This window comes from Callithrix jacchus, chromosome 18 (genome assembly GCF_049354715.1).
Source record: "Callithrix jacchus isolate 240 chromosome 18, calJac240_pri, whole genome shotgun sequence".
Taxonomy (NCBI): Eukaryota; Metazoa; Chordata; class Mammalia; order Primates; family Cebidae; genus Callithrix; species Callithrix jacchus.
In genome coordinates this window covers 30,374,480-30,392,239 of record NC_133519.1, presented here as the reverse complement: position 1 = coordinate 30,392,239, position 17,760 = coordinate 30,374,480, and the positions used below count along the sequence as shown (strand labels likewise).

Here is a 17,760-nt window from a genome sequence, read left to right as displayed (position 1 = left end):
GGTTTAATAATATATTAATGTCTGCTCTCTGGAAGACCCATATCCACCACCTGCCCTCTGAATCCTGAGTAATCCAGATCCTTTGGAGGACTTAAGTATATAAAAATTAAGAGCAAAACAAATGGTCTTGAAAATCCTTTCCAATAGACACAAGCAAACACGATAGGGATCGGATCATTTCCCCTTCCTAAATGTTCTGTTTCCCCATTCAGCATAGTGGAGGAGGGCCTTTGAGGTGTCTGTTCTTTTTCAAATCACCACCTCAAGGCATTCTCCTCACAGTTCCGCCACCTGTATACACCCCTGATGCTCCATCCACCAAGCAGCCATATCTGCAGGTATACCATCCTCTGCCCCGTTTCTGCACCTTTGCATGTGTAGTTTCTCCTGCCTACAAGATGCTCGGATTTATTCTATACCTGATGAACATCTTCCTACCCATCAAAACCCAGATCACTCTCTCATACATTCTTTCTACATTCCATGGAATATATAGATTTGGCTGTTACTGGTTTATAATCAAATTTGTCTTCCTTTTTCACAACAGTCCTAAGGTTTATGCCAGTCTTGTCCCTGTCTCACTAATAATGAAATTAAGATTTTTAGATATAAAATAATATGACAAGTATTAAAAGCACTCAGAAAGCTAAGGGTTTTTCTTCAGAGCTTATATTCATTTTTGTATCTAATGTTGAAAACAAGTAAAGATATATACAGAAGAGCCCCTAGCTGAAATGTATTCATATGGTCCCCTGACCCAATCACAGATTCTTCTATTTCAACAGAACGTTCTTCCCCAATGAGGAAAAATGTTCCAATTTTCCTTATTTATTTATGCTTACTGATCACTGAATTTAGAGCTTGGAAACTTGAATTTCCATTTTATGAATGCTCTCAGTTTATTGTATGGCCTTAGAAAAAAATCATAAAACCTTTTTGACTCTTAGCTTTTAAAAAAGCAAATAATAAGTCTACTTATATCATCAAGTTTGTCTAAAGTTCAAAACAAACTACATGAGTAAAACAACTTGAAAACTGTATTCCTCTATATTTATACAAAGTATGTATTCATATTTATATGACTAGTATACAGTATTACTATCTGTATCAAAGAAGACTAAAAGTGTACAGTATACGGAGCCCAAATAAAAATTGCCCAAAAAGAATGCTCAGGATGTAAACTGCTTTCAGTTTCAACCTTTGATTCCACTTACTCATGGTTCACAGAGAGTTTGGTAAGGATCTGTAACTACTCTGAAATAGGTAATAACAGTGCTAACTCAAAGAGGTACTTAGAACATAAATGTGTTGGGGTGTGTGTGTGTGTGTGTGTGAGAGAGAGAGAGAGAGAGAGCAACAGAGAGAGAGAGAGAGAGCAACAGAGAGAGAGAGATAGAAAGAGAGAAGACATTTTTGCTAAAGAATATCTGAAGACAAAAAAAGGCCAAGGACAAATGTTGTAGAAAAAACTGGGTTCTTGGGTTATTGTCACAAGACCAGGAAGAGTTAGGCACGCAGACACTTTGAAGGATGAGGGGGAATGGATTTTATTGGGAGAAAAGGAAAAAACTCTCAGCGAAGTAAGAGGGATTCCTGTTAACAGGCCCCCATTTCACAGATTGAATCCCAGTTGGTTTACCACACAGGAATAGGAGAGGCCAGGCTCCTCCCTACTGCAAATGGCACCAAATTCCCCATTCTGCACCCTGTCCTCTCAGTGGTCAGGCCAGTGGGAGATTTTCTGGGGACTTTATTCCTTATCTTCCTCCTGCTTCTATCACAATGAAAACTCTCAAATCTTTATTATTCTAATGTGTAGTAAGTCCACAAAGACATGTGAACTTTGATTTCTAGGGTTTTTTTTTTTTTTAGACTAGCTATCTTCACTTCAAAATATCTAGGAATATTAAGGACAATGTGACAAGTGTTCTGAATTCCTGATTGAGCACACATGAGGATGAGAAATTCCTGGGTAAGGAAATAAAAAAGAAGCTGGAAAGCAGAGGGTTGGCCTGTGGTGAAGCCACAGCTGTCCTTGGGGCATTTGCTATCACTGCACAAAGAGCTTTGGGTGTACTTAGACATATGGAGATAGGAGAAAAGACCTCAGCCAGAACAAACTGGGGAATTGGAACCAAGACCTCTATAGTAAGCCCGGACACTCAAGAGCTACACCTTAAGTGAAAATGGTGAATCAAGAAAAATCCAGTTGCTGGTAAAAGGAGAAAATGAGGAAAGTTATGTGTCTGGGCCTGCATTGTGAATGAAAGGAGAGAAACTCTTTGAGAATCCATTTTTATAGGTTCCTCATTCTGTAATTTGAGGTTCAAATTTGTATCATTTACATGGGCAAGCAGAACCAAAGCTGAGGAATTAACTTAAATTCAACTGAAGTTGGAGGCAGTTCTGGGAGCCTGTAGAAACATAGATACTGTCTGGAGCAAGACACCCTCAAATCACATCTAACAGAAGCCCAGCTAAACATGAATCCACAATCCAACATTTAAAAGGACACACACACACAAAAAGCCATCATGAGTGAGTCAAGAGAATAACAAATAGTAGAAAAGATTTTGGACTATGTTTAAAAAGTTTAAAGAAATAAAAGAGCAAATGACAAATTTGAGAAAGAAACACTTTTTTAAAGACAAGGCATATTTTTAAAATAGCCAGATAGAACTTTAAAAATGAATTGCAGTTATTGAAATTAAAGTTTTGGGCCGGGCGCAGTGGCTCGAGCCTGTAATTCCAGCACTTTGGGAGGCTGAGACGGGTGGATCACGAGGTCGAGAGATTGTAGACCATCCTGGTCAACGTGGTGAAACCCCGTCTCTACTAAAAATACAAAAAATTAGCTGGGCATGGTGGCGCATGCCTGTAATCCCAGGTACTCGGGAGGCTGAGGCAGGAGAATTGCCTGAACCCAGGGGGCGGAGTTGCAGTGAGCCAAGATCGCGCCATTGCACTCCAGCCTGGGTAACAAGAGCGAAACTCCGTCTCAAAAAAAAAAAGAAAGAAATTAAAGTTTTTTAAATAGATTAAACAGATAGAGAGAGACTATATAAAATAGGTTCTACACAGTGGTATGCTGAGAGATGTTTAATAAGCAGCTGTCCAGATAGGGTAAAGCCCTGTTCTGTAGCATTTGCTGATTTCCATGGTGTGAATGCTCCCACCATAGGTAGCCAATTTTAAGCTACCAATGTGATGTCAGTGAACTTGGAAGAGATGTGTACAATTGGTTCTCATGAGCTGTATAGACCAGCTCCTGTACATGATTAGACGTATAACTGAATAAATTACCCAGAATGCAACACAGAGAGATGGAAAGATAGGATTGTATATAGGACATGAAGGACAGGCTGTGAAGGTCTAATATATCTTTGATTATCATTCTAGAGGAGAATAGGAGAATGACTAAAATGTTTCCAGAATTGATAAAAGTCATGAATTCTAAGATCTAGGAACACCACAAATAACATCCAGACACACATTATAATGAAATTGCAGAGCACCAAAGCCAAAGAGATAACCATAAAAGCATCCAGAGAAAAAATATATCAACTACTAAAGAACAACAGTTCAGACTTCTTAAGGGCAAAAGTGGAAATCGGAAATCTTCAAAGTGCAGAGGGAAACACTGCCAAGCTAGAGCTGAATACCTAGTTAAAGGATTGTTTTAAAGTGAGGCCTAATAAAGACACTTTCAGACAGCAGAAACAGTTTACCATCAAAGGTAAAAGGAACAGGGGAAAAATGCACTTTAGCAAAAATAAAAATGATCCAGAAGGAACATGGACAAAGAAGTGGTTAAACATTTATGTAAACCTAAGCCAATATTAAAACAACAAGAATAGTGTCTGGTGATTAAAAGCCATCTGAACAGTTTTATTTTCTCACAAATACTAAATAGCTTATTGTGTACTTAATTTAATTACATTGCTATGTAGAAGCTTTTTGTTTTGTTTTGAAATGGAGTTTTGCTCTTGTTTCCCAGGCTGGAGTACCATGGCACAATCTTGGCTCACCGCAACCTCCGCCTCCCAGGTTCAAGGCATTCTCCTGCCTCGGCCTCCTGAGTAGCTGGGATTGCAGGCATGCACCACCACACCTGGCTAATTTTGTGTTTTTAGTAGAGATGAGGTTTCTCCATGTTGATTAGGCTGGTCTCGAACTCCTGACCTCAGGTGATCCACCTGCCTTGGCCTTCCAAAGTGCTGGGATTACAGGCGTGAGCCACTGTGCCTGGCCACATCATTAAAAGTTTAACCATATTTTGGTCACTTCTGACTTATAAAACAATCAGGAAAAAAACATTAAACATTGTGATATAAGATTTACTTATTTTAATCCAAGTTACACTTTGCTAAACATACTGAAAACTTGACTGGGTTTTAAATTTGTAAAGAAGGAGCCATAGATACCTCAGAATTTTTAAAAACTTCTTTGTTGATCTTGAATGTTCTGTTATATGATTCCAGGTCATTACCTAAGCAAGGATTTCCAATTCAGGCTGAGCTGGGAAAGACATTATTATATTAAAGTTTATGGTTGTGAAAACTTTACCCCACAACACTGGAAGTGCAAGACCTTTGTTTCTCCCTACCCACATGCTGGGGACTTTTTACCACTAGGAGAGTTCTGTACTCACTGTGACTCACAGGAAAAGATAAGGTTACTTTATACTATCTCCCAATAAATGGAGCCAAGGATCCTTGGAGAAATTCTAGGACTGGGGCAGCAAAAGTACAAGATGACCCTGGAATGTCTCAAGGTGCCAGAAAGTAAAAAGTGCTCCAAACATTATGGGAAACATGAAAAATATACAAGAAGCAAATTACAGGAGGTTCCCAATGACTACTAAATCTGGGACAATTTCAGAAATAAAATAATGATACTAATAGATTATAATCTATAGAATAAAAGAAGAAGCCATACTGACATAAACAAACAGTTGAATGAGTGATTATATGAAGGAGAAGTGAAAGCTGTTCCTCATAATTAATTTAGAAGATAGAAATTTAAAAATCACCATTTGCGAAACATCACAGTAATAATTGTTTCTCTTAAGAATCAATAGATATTAAAATTAGTAAGTAAAAGTATGATGAGAAACAGGATACACATAGCCTCAAATATCACCCACAAGATACTTATTAATTTCAAAAGAGAAAATAGAAATGTTACTGGAAGACACCATCTTAACCAATTGATCAAAGTTAACATCACTAGTAATGAGACAGATCTACATCACATGTCTCCTGATGTAATGCACTGAGAAAGACACACCATTTATGTGGGGTGTTTTTGCCAAAAATGTACAACCTGAAGTAATGAGGAAACATCAAATCGAAGGACATTGTACAGAATAACAGGTCAATACTGTAAAAAACTATTAGGGTCATGAAAGATGAAAAAAGACTGAAGTATTGCTCCAAATTAAAGGAGACTAAAGAGGTATAACTAAGTATAATATATGATTGAGGATTAGATCCTGGGCCATTGTATTACAATGTCAATTTCTGGATCTTGATCATGGTTGTGTAGTTTTGTAAGATACTAACATTCTAAGAATCTGGGTGAAGGATATACAGGAATTCTTGTATTAATTTTCAACCTTTTAATAAGACAAATTATTTCAAGCTGAAAATTATTTTACAAATCAAAGATAGTGTTCTGATGGTTTCCTTAGACCCTCTCCATCCTCCCATAGTCCAAGAAAGGCCATTTATTAGTTACCTTCTTTCCCAGTTCTATCCACAGACATCAATGCATGGCTTCAGGAAAAGTGGGCCAAGTGCAAGGCTGAAAAGGAAGGAAACAGTTTGAGTCTGAAGCACAAGGTTCCTACTGTGCTGAACCAGTGTGGTAGAGGCTATTAAAATGCCATCTTTTTCTAACTCCCACTCCTCTCCTTCCTCTGCCTTCATACCCTACATCCCAGACCGCTTTTAATCCTATTGGGAGGGTATACAGAGAGAAATAAAGAAAAAATAATAATGAATGGCTGTGTTCTTTGGCACATGAATAACAGTTTCCCTTTTGGGACTTCAAGAATAAAAAATGAGAGGCTTTAAATCTTGCTAACTTGTGCAAGAATGTGCGTGTGTGTGTGCGCGCATAGGTAAAAATGTAAACTACCACTGTGGAAAGAACAATGCTGGCTTTTAAAATCTACTAAAGTAAAAGAAATAATGGTTCCTGAATAAGGTGTGTCAAACACCAGTGGGAAGAAAGAAAAGCTGGTTATTTTGTTTTGAGCTGGACGAATTAGGAAAATCCTTTTTACCGCTAACTCAGAGATGAGCTGTTGTTGCCAAGATGTGGTTTATCAAACATCTAGGCTATCTCACAGGATGTGAGTTGGTTTAGCTTTGTAAAATAGCTCTATTTTTATTTTAGCCAGATCTCTACAAGATTCTCAGTCAGCTCCCTCCCCCACTAGAATGAAATAGCAACAACAGCAGCAAAACCTGACTGAAACAGCCGAGTAAATGTTGGCCAGAAGCCTGCTGTGCTCCCGCCTGGCTTTTAGAAGGAGTCTCTCTCATTTTGATTCATTACTTCTCACAAGCCAGCTCCAGACTGCTTTTCTTGAGATAAAATAAGTTGTAGAAGTATAAAGGGAATGTTGCCACTGGTAACTCTTTTTACTTAAGATAATAAAAAGCACACAAAATTTCCATGCTCATACTTGACTCTTTTCCGGGTCCCCCTTCCTGATTCTAACACACCGTGGAAATGGTGCAAGGAAAAAAAGCCACAGACAGTAGTCGGTGTTGCAGACCACATGACTCATTACTTGTACTTCTTTCTGGAGTAGTCTGCTTTCTGTGAGCTGGCTTCACTCTGGTTAATCACTTGGCATCCTGAGATTTCACCTGGTTGCCCCTTTGGTGGCTCAGACAGGGCCTGGGGCATCACTGAATTTATATTGAAAATCAGATCGGCATCTGAACAGCTCCCACAACACACACACACACACACACACACACACACCCAAACACACTTAATCAGCATCAAGTAGTACAGTTTCCTTTATAAGTGATGGGAGCTGCTGGCTGTTGTTTTTGGCTTGAGGCCATATAGACCAGCCAGCCGTTGTGTAAGCATGGTCTGTCTGAATTGCTTTGGGGCTGTCTTCTTAGAAGTCTTCTTGCTGTTCATTATTTTGCCAGCAAGCCTTCCTATTACTTCTTTTTAGATTCCTCAGTCTATGTTTTCTCTTCTGTAAGATAGTAAAGTGTAGAAAATCAGGGAGCCCTGAAAATCTTGAAGATTTTTTTCTTTTGGTCTTTATATTTTTAATTTGAGATTGGCATTTAAAACCATTGTAGAACTTGTGAACTTACCAGTTTAAACTAGAATTTGGAGCAGGGGTTAATAACCAAACTGTTCTTCTCATGCTGTTTTTATTTTTTACTCATCATACAGTCTATTCAGAAAACAAAAAACATTAAGTAGCTCTTGGCAGAAGGTCAAAACCAGCATTTCAGGGAAGGTATTTAAAAGTCTTTTAAGTGTGGGCTATTTGTATAAGCAATATCTGCACATTTCTTATGACCGGGAAGGACTATTTTCATAGTCTTTCATGGAAATATTTCTAGACAATTTTCTGTGGCTCTTTTCCCTGAGCTCATTTATTTGCTTTTGCTTCAGAACACAGCATTTTAATGAGCAGTTTTATGAGCCTAACCTGCGTTCTGCAAGCTCCACATGACTGGATTCCTGTTGCACATAACCTTTGCCCTATTTTCTATTGAAACACAAGACTTTTCTATAATCATCTGTATACTATGACCTTGGAGGGAAAAAAATGCAACAGATACTTTAGTCTACTATTTAGTCTACTTTAGCACACTAAAACTGATATTTTTTAAAAGTTGTTTCCTTATAGTTTTTAAAAGTATACATATTAATATCTTCACAAATTTATTTATTGTGTAAGATGCCTAATTCGATATTAACTCTGGATAAATAACTCATTTAGCTATCTTTATAATCCATTGAGAGATGTACAAAGGTAATATGAACCCCAAGTCATTTTGGAATTATGAACATTCAAAACAAAATAAAATGTAGTTTTCTGTCTCCACCTGGTCTTACATATAAAATAGGCGTCAGAAAGTTCCTTGTTATAGCAAAGCTAAATCATCACCTGATGCATTTTGGCTTCTTCTCTTTGTGCTTTAATTCAAATGTAAAACAGCTATTTTTCACTTTATACATAGTATCCTACTATTTTTATATGAAATAACTTTCTTTTCTATAACCTGAAACATCCACATACTGGTTTCACTTCCAGTATTTTAATCCGTTTTCGTTATATCTGCTAAATATTCAAGCTCTCTCTTTCATTTGAGCAGTAGAATCCCAAGCAGAATGCAGAGTCCCTGCAGGGGTCTAACCAGTACGAAGAACAATGGAACTATTGTTGTGTAGCACACTCAGCTCCCCTCAGGATCATGCATTCCAGCCATGTTTGCCTTTTAAAATGACACTATGGATTTAAGGTGGTCTGTGGTTGCTTGTAACACCTTGCTCTTTTTCTGCCCTGCTTACTTTAGCCAGTCTATCTCCATCTTATAATTCTGTTTACTTTTTCTTCTTAGAACAAGGAAGGTACTCTTTAAAACAGAGTGCAGTAAGTTTAGGGCAAATGAAAGGAAATCTACTTCACACAGCAGGTTATAAACTTGTGGAACTCATTAGTCCCAAAAGGTGGGACTGGCAGGAAATGTAAATGAATTCAGAAATCTTTTAGCCAGATTTATGAATGAGAGCCACAAATGGCTACTAAGAAAACTGGGACTATACCTGACTTTTACAACAGAAGTCAGAGAGCAGCTTTGAGCTGCCCCACAGGATGCTTCTTGAGACCTATTGGGGTGGCTGACCTTGGGTCTCCCCAACTATGGGATTTCCTGAGCATCCCGTGTCCCGTCCACACTTGTTCTCAGTTTCACTGGGTCTCAGAAAGAACCAGTAAGGCTTATCTGGGAGAAGCAACTTTCTTTTTAAAGTAGAAGAAAGAAAGCTACTTTTTAAAGTAGAAGAGGAAAGCTTCATAACTTTTCCTTTCCCGTTCAACCATCTGCCTACCTTAGTGCCAATTATGACTGTCAGACAATAGTGATGTCTACCTAGTAGAAACTAGCTGAAATCACACTTGGGTGTTAAAACATAGATACTTTCTTTTAGGTTAAATCAGACCCTGTTTTTCCTGGGAATTTTCAGGCCTGAGACCATAAATAGCATTTTTATTTCACCCTGTACTCTATCCTCAGTAGAATCTTCAATCACTTAACTCCTCTGCTTTTCCCAGATCTGTATCTCTTTAGTGCAGGGTTCTCAAACTGGAGCACTTAAAAATGCAAATGCTCCTGGCTTCACCCCAGACCAATTAAATCACAATTTTGAGGGTGGAACCCTGGTATCAATAGTCTATAAAACCATCCCAGGTAATTCTCCCAGCAGCCAAGTTGAGGGTCTTGACCTGACAAGTACTGTTAGGTTCTCTCCTTACCCTGAGCTCCCTGCTTGGCATCTCAGTGTTGTCTGCAACATCATTCTGCAATAGCCACCTCTCCATGTTTAATGTTTATTAGTGATTATAGTGAAGCTCTCTACATAAGTCATCAATGCTAGGTCTTTATGCTTTTTCTGTCCTTCAAAACATGAACACTTAGTAAAAGAAAACTTGCTGTGAAATCTGACCCATTGCAAATACCCAACTCTTATAAGGTCCTGCCTTCCTTTTACTTACTTCTTTATTGATTAGCCAGACACCTGCTCCAAAAATGATCTGTCATCACATCTGCCTCTCACTTTTCCTGTAGGCAAGAATGTCATCTTTTTAGGAGAATACAGAAGCCAACCAGAAGAAGCTGCCTGATACCTTTAACTTAGCTGAGCATTCTTCCACCATTCTCTTCTTATTCTTCCTTTAAATCATTGAAAAGAAAAATTCTACTTTCACTTATTAAATGTGATTGAATACCAACTGTGTGCAATACATTAAAATGTAGTGAAGTCCTATTAGAAAGCAATGAACAATAATACATGAAAAGAATATAAAGTCTTAACAATAAGAAATATTTAATAAGCTATGAGTGTCTAGGAAGGAGGGATCATTTAGGCCAGGTCTTGAGTAATGAAAAGATTTTAGCAATCAAGTATCAGGCAAAGGGGCATTCAGATTCAAAGGGGCAACATGGCTAAAGACACCAAGTTGTGATGTGCATGGTTTGATTTGGGAATAGCTAAAGGTCTGGTATAGCTGGAATATGGCATGGAAAGTGAATCTTTCTGAGTATTTCTCATTTATGGCATACTGAATCTCATTCATTTGCTGTATTTCTAGTGTCCTTAGTCTTTTGTCTTCTGGTTCCTTTTTAAACTTTATATATACACATGGCTTCCCTGGCCTAAAAGAAACATCTTTGACCCAGTCCTGATATCTTCGTAAATACCATGCCATTCCCTTCATTTTTCTGCCAAACTTTCACAGTATGACTTACGCTTTCTTTCTGCCCCCTTTCTACATTCTCCACCTCACCCTCCTAATCTAGCTTCTGGCCTCTCCTTAATCCTATCCACAAACCCCCATCCTTACAGAAAAGCTCTGCAAAAGATTCTTACGTTATTCAGACAAAGCCATTGGCCAGCCCTCATTCTATTTAGCTTTTAGCAACATCTGGCACTGTGAATGACTGCATTTTTCTTGAAAGCTTTTTTATCTAAGGTAGCCTGGGATGTTGCATGATGGTTGAATTTCTCCCACCTTTTTTTCACTCCCTATGGTCTCCTTTGCTGGCACTACTTCTACCTCCTTAACTGTGACTATCCATCCCCAAATACTTTCCTCCCTCTCTTGTTTCATTTTATTATTTATTCTTTCATTCTGAAAGCATTAACTGAGTACTCACACTAGGCCAGGCACTTTGCTAAACACAAAGACAACTTTGGTTTTCTCTGTACACTCATTGCTTTTAAGCATGTTTTCTGTTCTTACAGCTCCAGCTTCCAATTCTGTATGGAAGATTTCTAAATCTACATTTTCTGTTGTGACTTCTGAATGCTCATTCTATAATTCTGGTTGCCACCAGATATGTATTTTGCATCTACACAATTTACTTAAAAATAAACTCATGTTTTTCCATAAAAATCAATTTCTCTGCCTCAGTATATTTACCTCAATCAATGAAGTCACCATATCCATCTTCAAGGCTGGATATCTGAGCATATTATTTTAGTCTTTTCTCAGTACATTTTGTATCCAATTTGTCACAATTTTCCAACAATTTCTTCTCTAGATGCCTTTATGATTCACTGTTACCTCTCCATTTTTAGAGCCACCCACTTGATCCAGACTTTACACATAGCTTCTTACTAAAGACAATAATTGATCTCCCTGCTTCCACTCTCACTCTCCTTAAATAAGTTCAGCCTGTAGTTGCCATACTAATCTTCCTAAAATACTACTTGAGTACATCCTTTCTGGTGACCTTTCAAGCCCACCACATTTCATCTCATCTCCTTAGTCTAGCCCAAGTTCTCCACAGTTCAACCACTCATTTTGCAATTCAGCCATATATTCTACTCAACATATTTGTTACTGTACCCTCCCCAGTATTTTCCCAAACAAATCAAACTAATTTCTACCTCCATTCCCTTTGTTTCCCTTACCTAGATGCCTTCTAAAGGTCTGCATGCCCCAATATAACCAGGCCAAGTCTCACTCACTTTCTTTCCATAGCCTTGCCTTGCACCAGAAACCTCTAGAAAACTTTTCTCTCTTGAAAAGCTAATTACATTTAGAGGCTTTACCATACCACTTGGCTCATATTACATGCTATCTTTATGGCACATTGTTTTTGGCCTGTTAGTGGGCTCCTCCCCAAATATAGGGTAAACTTATTAGGTGAACTATATATAATTTTATTAATTTTAGATAAAAATAGTATTATGTTTATGTTTTTTAAGATGTCTTATCTTTTAGGAATATACACTGAAATATTTACAGATAAAATTATGTGATATCTGAGTTTACCTCAAAATAGTTGATAAGTATAGAAGGAACAAGGTTGGCCATGTGGTGAATTGCTGAAGTTGATTTACAAGAGATTAATTTGTACTGTTCTCTATTCTATCTACCTTTACGTGTATTTTAAATTTCTTAAAAATATTTTTAAAGTAGTCATTGATGTTAAGAAATTTTTGTTAAATATTTTTGATGTGATAATGGCACTGTGGTTATGATTTTTGAAAAGGAATTCTTATCTTTTAGAAATACCAACTGAAATATTCATGCATGAAATGATAATAATGTAGACACTGAGGTTGTTGCATTTTTAAAAGATTATAATAAATAAAAGAAAAATGTTTAAATTGTCATCGAAAATGTCTTATCCCCAGAAATATATTCATAAACCCCAAGGTCAGAAAACAATACTTTAGATAGTTATGTAAAGCCTGTTCTATGTTTTGCCTATTTATACCTAAAGACTACATAGCAAGCAAATCTGTGAGTTGCTCATCCTGTAGATGAGTGCATAGAGAAGAGTAAAAAACAACCAAACACTGTATATGAGACTTCATAATCTTTAAAGATACAGGATTTTTCATAAGAGTAATGGCTTTAAAAACTGGATTATATTCCAGGTAACATCAGCCTTCAATGGATATACATTCAGACAAACTAGTACCAGATAAAGTGACTCATGCCTGATCTCAGCTACTTCAGAGCCTTAGGCAGGAGGATTGCTTGAGGACAGGAGTTTGAGACCAGCCTGGGACACATAGCAAGGCCCTGTCTCTAGAAACATTTTTTAATTAGCTGGGCATGGTGGCATGCACCTGTAACCCTGCTACTTGGGAATTTAAGGTAGGAGGATTAGTTGATCTCAGAAGTTCAAGTGAGCTATGATCATACATACTACTTGACTGCAGCCTGGGCAACAGAGCAAGGCCCTTTTTCTAAAAAAGTAAAAACTAAATAAATAAGCATGGTAAAGCAGTCCTTAATTTAAAAAACAAAACAAAACAAAACAAAAACCCAGCTAAACACAAAGAAAACCCCACAGGCTTTCCCCATTATCAATTTAATTCATGAATTTAGTATTAGCCCTCCAAAAAACTTATCAATAAATATTGATTATTAGCAAATTCATCTGATTTCAGGGAGAAGAGTCTTGTCTCTGTGATTAGAATATTCATTAGCAACCACATGGCCAGTAAGTTAATATCAGAACCTGGCTGAATGTCTGAAGAACCCAAAAGTTAGAAAATCATTCATCGGTGCTCACTTCAATAGCACATATTCTAAAATTGAAAAAATATAGACAATATTAACACAGCCCCTGCACAAGAATCACATGCAGATTCAGGAAGCATTTCATATGTTTCTGAATGAGAAATTTAACAAAGAGATAGATATTATTAAAAAAATAATTAAACAGAAATTTTGGAGCTGAAGAATTTAATGATTAAAATAAAAAATACATTGAGAGATTCAACAATAGATTAGATCAAATAAAAGAAAAAATTTTGAGGCCAGGTGTGGTGGCTTATGCCTGTAATCCCTGTACTTTGGGAGGCTGAGGCAGGTGAATCACAAGGTTAGAAGATCAAGATCATCCTGGCCAACATGGTGAAACCCCAATTCTACTAAAAATACAAAAATCAGCTGTGTATAGTGGCAAGTGCCTATAGTCCTAGCTACCTGGGAGGCTGAGACAGGGGAATCACTTGAACCCGGGAGGCAGAGATTGCACTAGGCCGAGATCATGCCACTGCATTCCAGCCTGGTGACAGAGTGAGACTCCATCTAAAAAAAAAAAAAACAAAAAGAAAGAAAGAAAGAAAGAATTTTTAAACTTGAACATGAGTATTTTGAAATAACCTGGTCGGAAAAAAAAAGAAAAAAGAATTAAGAATTGCCTTACAGGACCCATTGGAACACCATTAATGAGCAAATGTTCACAGTATGAAAATTTCAGGAGAAGAGATAAGAAAAGGCATAGAAACCCTATTTAATGAAATAATAGCTAAAAACTTTGCATGTCTTAGAAGAAATGTGAATATCTAGATCCAGGAAACTCAAAACCCCAAATATATTAAGTTGAAAAAGGTCTTCTTCAATTCACATTATAGTCGAAGTGTCAAAAGTCAAAGACAAAGAATTCCAAAATAGCAAGGGAAAAGTGTTAAGTCACAGAGAAGGGAATCCCCATTAAGCTAACATTAGATTTCTCAGACACCTTATAGGCTGGGAAATAAGAGGATATAAATTCAAAGCACTGAAAGAAAAAAAAAAGAAAAGATGTTAGCCAAGAATAGTATACCAAGAAAATCTATACTTCAGAAATGAAGGAGAAGTAATGTCTTTCCCACACAAAACCTGAGGAAATTCATCACCACTAGACCAGCATTACAAAAAATTATTAAAGAAATCCTATACATGAAAGCAAAAGAATAATAATTCTACTACCATAAAAACATGCAAAAGTATGGAACTCATTCATAGAGCAGATACACAAATGATTAAGAGAAAGGAATTCAATCTTATCATGACAGAACACCACCAAACTGCAAAGATAAATAATGAGAGAGGAAAACAGAAACAAAAGATATATAAAACAATGTGAAAACAAAAAAGATAACAAGATTAAGTCCTCACCTAACAACAATAACCTTAAATATGAATAGATTAAATTCCCCAGTTAAAACATATAAACTAGCTGAATGGTTAAAAATCAAGACCCAACTATATGCTGCTAACAGTAAATTCACTTTACCTATGAAGATATGCATAGACTAAAGTGAAGGAATGAAAATATATATTCCATACACACAGAACCCCAAAATGAGCAGGAGTACTGATCTGGTTTGGCTGTGTCCCCACCCAAACCACATCTTGAATTGTAGTTCTTAAAATTCCCACATGTTGTGGGAAGGACCTGGTGGAAGGTAATTAAATCATGGTGGTGGTTTCTCCCATGCTACTCTCATGATAGTGAATAAGTTCTCACAAGATCTGATGGTTTTTTTAAGGCACTTCCCCCTTTGTTTGGCTCTCATTCTTCTCCTTACTGCTGCTATTGAAGAAGGACATATTTTCTTCTCTTCTGCATTAGTTGTAAGTTTCCTGAGCCCTCCCAAGTCATGCTGAACTGTCAGTCAATTAAACCACTTTTCTTTATAAATCATCCAGTCTCAAGTATGTTTTTATTAGCAGTACCCATACATATATGAGATAAAATAGACTTTAAGTCAAAAACTATGAAGAAGAGATAGAAAGTCATTTTATATATATATATATATATATATAATGACTAATATATATAAGATGATTTGTATATACATTTAAAATTGTTGAATTCACTTATCTCTCTGGATACCTATATTTGTGTGTGTGTGTGTCATTTTATATATATATATGTGTGTGTGTGTGTCATTATATATATAGACACATGTTATATATATATAATGACACACACACACATATATATATATATGACACACACACGCATATATATACATGCATAGAGAGAGAGAAAGACAGAGAGAGAGAGGGTCAGTTCATCAAGAGGATATAGCAATTGTAAATGTATATAGACCTAACACTGGAGCACCCAGCTATATAATTCAAATATTATTAGATCTAAAGGGAGAGATAGATCTCAATACAGTAATAGCTGGGGACTACAACACTCTACTGTCAGAATTGTATAGATCACTTAGGCATAAAATCTATAAAGAAACATTGAATTCAAACTGCATTATAAATCAAATGGACCTAACAGACATTTACAGAATATTCCATGTAACAGCTACAGAATGTGTGTTCTTCTCATTAGCACATGAAACATTCCCCAGAATAGATCATATGTTAGGCCACAAAACAAGTCTCAACAAATTTTTAAAAATCAAAATCAATATGAAATATGTGTTCTTATCACAATGGAATAAAACTAGAAATCAAAATCAAGTGGAACTTTGGAAACTGGACAATTATGTGTAAATTAAACAACATACTCCAAAACAACCAAAGCATAAAATAAGAAATTAAGAAGTACATTAAAAATTTCTTGAAACAAATGAAAATATAACAAAATATAACATATCAAAACCTATGTGATACAGCAAAATCAGTAGTGAGAAGAAAGTTTATAGCTATAAACACCTACATCAGAAAAGTAGAAAGGTTTCAAATAAACAACCTAATGATGCACTTCAGGGAACTAGAAAAGCAAGAATAAGCCAAACCCAAAATTAGAAGAAGGAAAGAAATAATAAAGATTGGAGCAGAACTAGAGAGTAAAACAATACAAAAGATCAAGGAAAAGAAAGTCAGTTTTCTGAAAAGATAAACAGAAGTGACAAATCATTAGCTAATCTAGGGGGAAAAAAAGACACAGATAAATAAAATTCAAAATAAAAAAAAAATGAAACACTGCAACTGATACCACAAAAAAGGAAATGCTACAACTGATACTTCAGAAATAAAAAGGATTATTGGAGACTATTATGAACAATTATATACCAAAAAATTGGAAAACCTAGAAGAAATGGATACATTCCTTGGACACAGACAAGCTACCAAGATTGAACCAGGAAGAAATGGAGAACTCGAACAGAATAACAATTTGGTAATGAAACTGAATCAGTAATAACATCTCCCAAAAAGAAAAGCCCAGAACCAAATGGCTTTGCTGCTGAATTCTACTAAACCTTAAAGGAAGAATTAACATCAATTCTTCTCAAACCGTTTCAGAAAATGAAAGGGAATTTTTTCAAACTCATTCCTTGATGTCAGCATTACATTGATACAAAAACTAGACAAGGATGCAACAAAAAAAGAAAACTACAGGGCAATATCCCTGATGAACATAGGTGCAAAACTTCTCAACAAAATACTAGCAAACTGAATCCTACAGCACATCAAAAAGATTATACACCATAATCAAATGGGATTTATCCCAGGTATGCAAGGATGGTTCAACATATACAATACAATAAATGCAGTATATCACATCAACACAATGAAGAACAGAAACAATATAATCATCTCAATAGATGTAGAAAAAGCATTTTATAAAATTCAACATCACTTCATGATAAAAACTTTCAATAAATTAGAAGGAATTTAACTCAACACAATAAAGGGCATATATAACAAACCCACAGCTAACATCATACTGAACAAGGAAAAGTTGGAAGCTTCTTCTCTAAGAACTGGAACAAGACAATGATGTCTGCTTTCTCCACTCTTACTTAACATGGTACTGGAACTAGCCAGAGCAATTTAGCAAGAGAAAGAAACATGACTAGTTCCCAATTTTGAAGTGCTATTAGTGTAACATATACACTAGATTTCCAATACTTTCTACAATAAAAGAATGCAAAATGTCTTGTTAATAAGTTTTATTTTGATTAATTGATTATGCATTGTATTAGTTTGCCATAACAAATTATCATAGACTAGGTGGCTTAAGAAAGAGAAATGCATTTTTGACAGTTCTAGAAGGTGGAAATCTGAGATCAAGGTATTGTCAGATTGTTTCTTCTGAGGCCTCTCTTCTTGGCCTGTGTCATCACATGATCTTCCCTGTGTGTGTGCCCATGTCCATATTGCCTCTTACTGTAAAAACACCAGTTTTATTGTATTAGGGCCCACCCTAATAAACCCATTTTAATATAATTGCTTCTTTAAAAACCCCATCTCTCAATATAGTCACATTCTGTGGTACTGCAGTT

At 36.3% G+C, this 17,760-nt stretch overlaps 1 protein-coding gene and 1 non-coding gene across 16 annotated transcripts in view; both read left to right on the top strand.

Moving 5' to 3' along the window:
* Positions 1-17,760, top strand: part of DNM3 (dynamin 3) — a 551,570-nt gene that overhangs the window by 486,560 nt on the left and 47,250 nt on the right. The window lies entirely within an intron of this gene.
* Positions 13,300-13,406, top strand: LOC118149325 (U6 spliceosomal RNA). The gene has a single exon (XR_004736713.1). It is a non-coding gene; the product is annotated as a U6 spliceosomal RNA (small nuclear RNA).